Raw genomic sequence first — 10,001 nt, 5'->3', positions numbered from 1 at the left:
TGCTTCAACTTCTGCACAACAACCTTTCCTGGTCAAAGGTTTTAATGTTATAGCAAAACACAGATTTTGAGAATTCCTAATTATATGCCAACATTCATATTGGCATCCTCTCCAGAATGGTGAAGGCTGTTGCAATTTGCTGTGATTGTTGTTGGTACTGCTACTGACTATGGAGATAAAGGGGATGATCTTAAACCCCAAGAACGGGTGGGTTGGGGGCGGGTGGGAGTTGAAAAGAGTTATTTTTTTGGGTCGCAACCGCAAAATTTTCGGACTTTACATTCCCAGTGGGAAGCCTGTACTTTTCCACGCCGACTTTAAACCCGGAAATAAAGCTGGATTGCGGTCGCGACCCAAAGAAGAAGTATTTTCAATTCCCACCCGCCCCCAACCCACCCGTTCTTGGGGTTTAAAATCATCCCCAAAGTGTGCAGGTGGCTAAAGGTGTAAGTAGGGAGAAAAATCCCTTTAGTCCTGTTGAAGCTTCATTACAGTTGCATTGTAATTATGTTTGTGCTTTCTTTATACCAATACACAGGTAAACTGGAAATTCCTTGCAGTGGGAAGAATGGTACACTTGTACCCAGAGCTGAAGAATTTACCATTCGCTGACTCCACAGATCATTCAGCTGGTATGTTGGTAATTTTATTTGCTTTGAAATGTAAAGAACAACAAACTAGGCAAAGCAGTCCTTTAGGAAGTCTCCTGAGTGACAGTCCCTATAAGCAATTTTGTCTGTCTCTCGTCCCCTCTTTCTGTGTCTTGGTCTTCCACTCACTTCCTTCCTTGTAGATATTTCCAGCTCTCAGCGGCATCATTAAAATTGGCGACACAACATAATTCTCTAATTGGTTGATCTGTGATGGGATGTAATAGCCCCACTCTGCTCTTTATCTAAATGGAAGTGAGAGAAAGTTATGCATCAAAAAATATTAATGGGATTAAAAATAGACAAAGGCATCAAAAGTTAATAAGGTCATGTCCATACCAAATATATATTTAACTGCAAAACTTTGAATAATTTTAGCCATCTATTTAGATTGTCCTAATGAGAACTGGCCATTAACTACACGCAGATTAGTTACTTAAAGTGGAATTTGTAAAGAAGGGGTACTCACCCAACTGACCCTTTTAACCATTAATCCTAACATTTTGGAGCCTTTGATAATCGTTCTATTGGAGTTGTCCCATTTATATTACAGTAGTTTCCACAGGAGCCAAACAGCAGGAAAAACTGCTTGAGTGCAGTTAGTTTTAAGTTGAGATTTGTTACTTTTCTTCTGATTTTTTCACCAGTAGCTGGGAACGATGCATGCAGGCTGGCAAGCCTAAAGTGGTCTCTGTAGCTTCACAGAACCACTCACCCACGGACACCTATGGAATTCTATGTATGCAGCAGCACTACCTCATTTACTGTACTGTGCCAGAGGAGTAGTTTTCACATTAGATTGTAATGGCTGTTTTTACAATGTGGCTCAGTTGGTAGCACTCTTGTCTCTGAGTCAGAAGGTTGTGGGATCAAGTCCCACTCCAGAGACTTGAGCACATAATCTAGGCTGACACTTCAGTGCTGCACTGTCAGAGGCGCTGTCTTTTGAATGAGACGTTAAACCAAGGCCCTGTCTGCCCTGTCAGGTGGATGTAAAAAATCCCATGACACTATTCGAAGAAGAGCAGGGAAGTTATGTCTTCTGGACAATATTTATCCTTCAACCAAAACCACTGAAAGAAACAGATTATCTGGTCATTATCACATTGCAGTTTGTGAGACCTTGCTGTGTGCAAATTGGATGCCACATTTCCTACATTACAACAGTGACTACACTTCAAAAAGTACTTAATTGGCTGTAACGCGCTTTGGGACGTCCTGAGGTCATGAAGGCCATTGTATAAATGCAAGTCTATCCTTTTTCTTTTTTCTTTCTTCTTTTAAAAAAGGCAAGGAGAGATCATTTAGTAAAGTTCATTTAACATTATCCATTTTTAAAAGGCAAGGGGAAAGCACCCATATATCTCATGATAGGATTTCTTTTAAAATAGAAAGTAAGGAGCATTCACTCACAAATTGTATCTTTTAAATAGAAAAGGAAAGTGCATGTTCTGTAAATATAATAGTGAGAGTTGAAAAGAACTAAGGAGTGATTGTTCGGTAAATATTATTGTGGCTTTCTTTAAATAGCAGGGGAAAGTGTTCAGTAAATGTCAGCATTGTGGGATTTTTTTAAAAAGCAAGGGAAAAGCATCCAGAAATGCCCTTGATGTAGATAGTTTAACGGAAAAACACAGGCATGCCACCTCCTTGGAACTTCTTGTAAAATAAGTTAATTTAAATTAATAGGCCCCAAAAAGCGTAGACATACATTGCAATGTTGCAACATCCTGTTTGACTTCTCAATTTAAATTTTCCCTTGACTGTTAATTGTATCCATGTGATTTATATCAATTAGTGTTAATTGTATTCAGGTGGTGTGTATCAATTGGGGACTCTCTTGTGTCCATATATATGAGGTGTGGTAGGTGTAATGTGGAGCTCTGTGAATAAAGGCTTGGAAGCAACTGAAGACCAGGCTCTAGCATTCTGCCCTTCACCACCGGGCTATCCAGCCTATAACATTGACTTCCCCTCTTTTTGCCAGCTTGCCTTGACAGTTTATCATTAACTCTCCCTCTCTTCCAGTTCTTTTGGTGGTTTAAAAAAAAATGATTTGCTGACTTGTGATGCTCAGGTTTAGTGATTTTGCATGCAGTAGTGAGCGGCATTAGTGTTGGAGAGCAGCAGTGAGTGGCTCTCGGGACTGGGAGAAGTACAAAGCGTTTGTTATTTTTTAGTAACAGTACAAGCAACAGCTGGCTATTGTTTGTTACTGATAAAACTTGTCTGAGAGCTTTTGAGATCAAGGTATACCAAAAGCTTATGAACATCTCTTGGGAAAAGTGTGTGTATAATGCTGACATAGCCTCAAGCATTAATATGCAGGAAGATTGTCAGCTCCACACAAGTACAACAAAGGCAATGGTTGAGTCATGTTCTTTGATTAAATGGAAACTAGCTACTGAAACTTGTCTTTTAAAACATTTATAGATATACAAAGCCAAGGCAGAACATTGTAGTACTGGTACCATTTAGTCAAACATCTCAACGGTACGGAGACAAAAGAGATGGAGCAAAGATGTTATCAGACTTGGAGTGTACATGAGATAAAATGTGGATTAAAGAGAAGAAGGTATGATTCATTTCATGGCTGTATTGCATTTTAGTTTTAAATATTATAATGAATATATGAAGTGTTATCCATTACATATGCCGTCATTACTAGTGCATTCTGCAGAAAATATTTTGGGAAGAGCTACAATTCATTTTTTTTATTGGTTTAGTTTTCATTTAGTTTAGTGAGCAGGTGATGGGTCAGAAATAAATTGTTTCAAGTCTCCAAGGACTCCAGGGCCACTGCGATGGGACCATTCCTCCTCCCGCACAATCGCCGCTCAATTGCAGCTCAATCAAATTATCACACGGTCTGCTCTCCTAATTCTGGGATCCCAGGCTGATGTTCAATTATAGGGCACATCGCGTGGGTGGAGGGATTGCACTGTCCACCTGATGGCACAGCAGGGAGACCCGATGAGGCTCCCACCTGAGTCAGACAGACACCTCAGCAGCCTATTAAATCAGCGGTGGGAAGATGGTGGTAGAATGGAAAACCAGCGGTAAATCTACCACTTTGATTTTAACTCCTGTACCACCCGGTTTCTGCCAGTCAGGGAGAGTTCTTAATCCCTCTTCTGTTTCTATTAGGCTATTTTGACCCTCTCATTTCCTTTGCTAACTCAGCAGCTAAATGGAGACGAGAGAAGCCGGCTGCAGAAGTGCTTTTTGAGGACACTCCTGATGTGCAGGAGTGCTCCCCCTCCAACCTCCATCTCCGGACTGCCCCACGATAGGCTGACTACCCCCCCAACCCCCAATCTCCGGCCTGCCCTATGATCGGCCACTCCTACCCATCAACCCCCGATCTCCTGCCTGCCCCACAATCGGCCACCCCCCACATCAGCCCCCCGATCTTTCCCTACCTCCCTCCCGATTGCCAGGCTCCGACCCCCTCCCCCGGACCAACCCCCGATCTTTCTCACCCTCTCTCCCAATTGCTGGGCTCCAACCCTCGCTCCAGCAAGCCCCGATCTTTCCTGATTGCCGGGGACAACGGTCCCCGGCTGTGGCCTCCTGCCCCTGGCCTTCCCACCCGGCAGCCGGCAAGCCTGTCAATTTGGCCGGCTGCCGAGTGGGAAACGGAAGAAATAAATGATAATGAGTTAAATTCGGCAGGACCTCTGCACCCCTGGCCTCTTCAAGTCAGACACAAGGCTGTTGAGTAATCTGTTGAGATACTAATCTGTTCTAATTTTTCTCTTTACTTTCTAAATCTCCTGATTGGTGAGGATTCTGATCAAGTACCTTACAATACTTTGCACAGTGCATTTTACATAGAATTTTTTGCAGTTAATCTTCTTCGTAAATACATTCGCGTAATAGAGAAGGAATTTTCTTTTTAATTTTAATCATCATTACACATATCCTTAAACACTTGTGATGATCCAGTCCTTGTTCTCTATTGGAGTTTATCCTGTGCAGTCTGTTGACCTGTGCTACACTGAGACAATGAATGAATTGTATTTCATCTTAAAAATCCAAATTACCTGCTTTATAAAGTGCTGACAGCAGCCTCTCGGGAATTTGGGCTCTAGGTTCTGATGTCAGCCAAACACAGAAATGGCTCTCTCCATCCTGATTGCTTTCTACGACAGCATGACCTAAGTTCAAACAAATTTCAAATAAATGTAATTAGATGCACATTTATAACATGTGTCTCGCGTTCTGTCCCATTTGAATCCGATCCTTGTTTCTCCTAGTTGACACACACTGATGCAAATGAATGCGATGCATTCCACACTGACACAAAAATTAATCAACTTGCTACATAAATGTGGTACGGGTGTCTACAAGTGACAAAAAAACATCTTACTGGAAATTAATCTATAGAAACAAATTAAAGCATTCTAACCTCTAAGGGAACCATAACATTCTATAAGTAGTGCAATTTCTTGAAGTTAGATATTTCTTGTTCCTAAATTGCACTACATAATGTTTCAAGTTGTTTTGGATAATGGTTTGTTGATGCCCAATGATAATCCAATTTTACCCGATTATATTCTGACAAAGAAATAAAATATGTTGAGGAAAGTATGTATTTTCCTTCAGCAGGTGCCTGCTATATTTCTTGCATGAAACAGCTTTTGCTGGAAGTTATTAAGGAAAGACTTCAAGGCCAGATGAAGGTCTTTCACCACCAGCCAGCCATCCTGACGTACTGCATTGTCTGAAGCAACGTCAACATTAGCCTCACATTCTTCCCCAATGGTTACCACGGAAACAGGAATGCCCTTCTGCTTAAAAATAAAAGAAAAAAGGGGTTTTGAAACACAAATAAATTGACATCAACCAACCTGTAAAAGTTAATGTGAAGAGGCTGGAAAATGACAGTGCACACAGAAAATGCAATGCATGCAGACACTTTAGTTTGTTGTTTAGCTATTTTCATTTTCTTTAGTTCTATTTGGATGTAATGCCTGTCCATTTATATTAATTTTACAGAACTGTGCAATGTATACATTTTCTCAAAATTACATCCATGGAAAATCTACTGTCAAATATAGACACAATTGTACTCAATTTGCTTCATGGAATGCCAAATAAATGAAAGCAGTTGGGAGGACACATCTCAACAGCCACAGTGCACCTTTACATTTTATTTGTTTCTTTTTTTGTGAGGGGTTTGAATTTTACAGTCAGTATGCTCATGTATTTTAACCCCTCAGAGTCCAAAAAGCGGCATGTTACCAAATAAACTGTCTGTTTCTTTCCTTTGAATTTTTTACTTTTTGGTGAATTTTGTGTTCATCAAAATGAGGGACATTAGTGCTGGGACAGGAATAATCTCTCATTATGGGCATCCACTGTTAAAAATAAGCATTGCCAGGACTGATATAACACCACTGTCAGATGCAGAGTAAAGCTGCCTTAATAAATTGACTCAGTCCCCGCCTCAGAGAAAAATCCCCAACAGCACAGTGACATTGTTTTCCTACACATTGCAGGAATCAGTCCCTGGTCCTGATGGTACTGGATCATGTGGATGACCTGAAAATCATGATTCTAAAGCTATTGACTGACTGTTCATGCCTTCTATAAAAGGCAGTCAACAATCTGAGCATCCGTTCAGTTTTATCCCACCTCTAGTATTGAGTCCTTATATTACTTGACATCATTGAGTTCCATATTACTAGAGCTGGCTACAAGCATATTGATCAATCTTCATAGTTTTTTGCCTCAACACCAAAAGGAAGGAGAAAAAAAAGAATGATTATAATTACTAAACTTGCCTTAGGGATTACAAATGTAAGGAATCTTACAACACCAGGTTATAGTCCAACAGTTTTATTTGAAAATCACAAGCTTTCAGAGGCTTTCTCCTTTGTCAGGTGAGAAAGCCTCCGAAAGCTTGTGATTTTCAAATAAAACTGTTGGACTATAACCTGGTGTTGTAAGATTCCTTACATTTGTCCACCCCAGTCCATCACAGGCATCTCCACATCATAGGGATTACAGTCAGTAAAGTAATTATGATGACCTCACCAATTCTTTACAATAGCACAAAAAAATTGCCATAGACCATTCTCAGCGACCGACAGTTTTAATCTATGCATCAAATACTTGCCTTCAGATCACAACATTAATATTTGCCATCCTTGCCTAGAATTTTCAAGATGTATCTGTAAAGACAGGTTGCTCCGACTTTCTGATCTGCAAAAAAAAGACATTCCAAAAAAAATTGATAAAGCACTCACTCTGACGTTAATACAGGTTATAATTGACTTACTTCAACCACTGAAAATTCTTCTTCAGAAAAATCACTTTAATATTCGTCTCTATAGATTCTCTGCCCTCAGTCGGCACCAAGACGATTTCAACATCTTCAAAGATTGTACCTTTTCATTAGCCACCGACTTTCTCCAACGTTTTGTCCTGCTAAAATTCAAATCAGCACCAAAACGTCGCTTACTGCCTCGAAAGCTGACTCCAAGTCATCACTGAGCACTCTCCCTGCTGTACGACAAAAAGTTTGGCACTAGTTCAACAGCATCCATAAGCTCCGCCCTAAGCCCAATCCGACAGCTTGGAACAAGTTCAGCTGCTTCTGCACTTGGCAGCGAGCCTGCTGCTAAGCTTCTCTCACTCGCTGTAACATCATCCAGTCTTCAAGACACCGCTGTTTTTTAAATCTATATTTTAAACCATCCACGACACCAGAAATTCTTTGGCTTCAACTTCAGAGGGCAGAATTACCAGTATAAGGAGTTACCTTTTGGTTTCTCCTCAGCACCAAGACTCTTTACTACCTGCCTGTCTGTAGTATCTCGAGCTTCTACAGCTCTTTGTTTATCCCTACCTCGATGATTATTTGGTCAGAGCTCCATGGAGAAAGTGTGCCACTAAAGCCATCCAATAAGGGCATCACTGGCAAGGTCAATATTTATTGCCCATTCTTAGTTCCTCCTGAGAAGGCAGTGGTGGGCCTTCTTCTTGAACCACTGCAGTCCATGTGGTGAAGGTACTCCCACAATTGCTGTTAAGGTAGGGAGTTCCAGGATTTTGACCCAGTGACAATGAATGAACAGTGATATATGTCCAAGTTAGGATAATGTGTGACTTGGAGGGGAACTTGGAGGTGGTGTTCCCATGCACCTGCTGCCCTTGTCCTTCTAGGTGGTAGAGGTTGTGGGTGTGGGAGGTGCTGCCAAAGAAGCCTTGGCAAGTTGATGCAGTGCATCCTGTAGCTAGAACACGTCGCAGCCACGGTGTGCTGGTGGTAGAGGGTATTGGTATTTAAGCCAGTGGATGGGATGTCGAGCAAGCAGACTGTTTTGTCCGGGATGGTGTCGAGCTTCTTGAGTGTTGTTAGGCCTGCACCCATCAAGGCAAGTGGATAATATTCCATCACACTCCTGACTTGTGACTTGTAGGTGGTAGAGAGGTTTTTGAGGAGTCAGGAGGTGAGCCACTCATCTCAGAATACCCAACCTCTGACCTACTCTAGTAGCCACAGCATTTATGTGGCTTACCCAGTTTCTGGCCAATGGTGACCCCCTAGAATGCAGATAGTGGTGGAACTGGTGATGGGAATGCCGTTGAATGTCAAGGGGAGGTGGTTATGCTCTTTCTTGTTGGAGATGGTCATTGCCTGACACTTGTGTCGCGCGAATGTTACCTGCCACTTATCAACCAAGGCCTGAATGTTGTCCAGAGCTTGTTTCATGCAGGCATGGACTGCTTCATTATCTGAGGAATTGCTAATGCATCTGAACACTGTGCAATCATCAGCAAACAGCCCCACTCTGACCTTATGTTGGGGGGAAGATCATTGATGAAGCAGCCTAGAGTGCTGACTTAGGAACTCCTGCAGCGATGTCTTGGGGCTGAGACGATTGGTCTCCAATGACCACAACCATCTTCCTTTGTGCCAGGTATGAGAGTTTTCCCCCTTGTCCCCATTGACTTCAGTTTTTCTAGGGCTCCTTGGTGCCACACTCAGTCAAATGCTGCCTTGATGTCAAGGGCAGTCACTCTCACCTCACCTCTGGAGTTCAGTTCTTGCGTCCATGTTTGGACCAAAGCTGTAATGAGGTCTGGAGCCGGGTGGTCCTGGCAGAACCCAAACTGAGCATCGGTGAGCAGGTTATTGGTGAGAAAGTGCTGCTTGATAGCACTGTTGATGACTCCTTCCAGGACTCTGCTGATGACTGGGAGTAGGCTGATGGGCGGTAATGAGCTGGATTGGATTTATCCAGCTTTTTGTGGACAGGACATACCAGGCCAATTTTCCACATTGTTGGGTAGATGCCTGTGCTGTGGCTGTACTGGTACTGCTTAGCTAAGGGAGCTACTAGTTCTGGAGCATAATTGATACAGGAACATTGAGACATTGAAAAGTCTCCACTAACTTTCTGACAATTTAATATTTTTGGGTGCATGGTTCCATACATCTCTTCAAAATATTTTCCTTCCTATGTAATGCTTCAAGATTTTGAAGGATTAAACATCTCCTCAACAAAAAATCTGACATTCCTGTATCCCTTTATTTATGCATTCTAGGGTTGGCGACAGCAGCAATTTTGTAAGTGTCAGCTTGACCTAATAGCAGCACTCTTACCTCTGAATCAGAAGGTTGTGGGTTCAAGCCCCACTCCAAGAACTTGGATTCATGATCTAGGATGACACTTCAGTGCAGCACTGAGGGAGCAACACATTGTTGGAGATGCTTTCTTTTACACGCAATATCAAACAAAGGCCTTAGCTGGTGGAAGTTCTTGTGATCTAGAATGCTTTGCCTGAAAGGGTGGTGGAAACAGATTCAATGGTAACTTTCAAAAGGGGATTGGATATACACTTGAAAAGGAAAATTTTGCAGGGCTACGGGGAAAGAGCAGCAGAGTGGAACTAGTTGGATAGCTCTTTCAAAGAGCTGGCACAGGCACAATGGGTCGAATGGCTTCCTTCTGTGCTGTAAGATTTTATGATCCCATGGCACTACTCATTAACATTTATCCCTCAATCAACGCTAAAACAGATTAAATGGTCATTTATCTCACTGCTGTTTTGCGGGACCTTGCCAATGTGCAAATTGGTTGCAGTTACTCAGAGGGCTAAATGAGACAGTTTTAATTGGATTTGTCTCAACTTTAGGGTCATTTAAATTTGAACCTGTTGTAATGTTTAGTGGTAGTATTATTTCTTGTTAATGAACTGTTGATTATCACTCAATAAGATTCCAGTGATAGGTTAACGAATGTGACACAGTCGGTGTAGATGTTAAAGACATGGACCATTCTGTTCAACAATGTTTTCCAAGACCCTTCTACAAGGAATAAAGAAAACACATAGAAA

The 10,001-nt window shown here is 41.8% G+C and overlaps 1 long non-coding RNA gene across 1 annotated transcript; it reads right to left on the bottom strand.

Moving 5' to 3' along the window:
- Positions 1–644: 644 nt before the first annotated feature.
- Positions 645–7,130, bottom strand: LOC137299260 (uncharacterized). Its single transcript, XR_010957858.1, has 3 exons — positions 6,937–7,130; positions 4,697–4,810; positions 645–895 (listed from the first exon to the last, which is right to left on the bottom strand). It is a non-coding gene; the product is annotated as an uncharacterized lncRNA (long non-coding RNA).
- Positions 7,131–10,001: the final 2,871 nt, after the last annotated feature.

This window comes from Heptranchias perlo, chromosome 28, assembly GCF_035084215.1.
Source record: "Heptranchias perlo isolate sHepPer1 chromosome 28, sHepPer1.hap1, whole genome shotgun sequence".
NCBI lineage: Eukaryota > Metazoa > Chordata > Chondrichthyes > Hexanchiformes > Hexanchidae > Heptranchias > Heptranchias perlo.
This window is presented reverse-complemented; position numbering and strand designations above follow the sequence as displayed.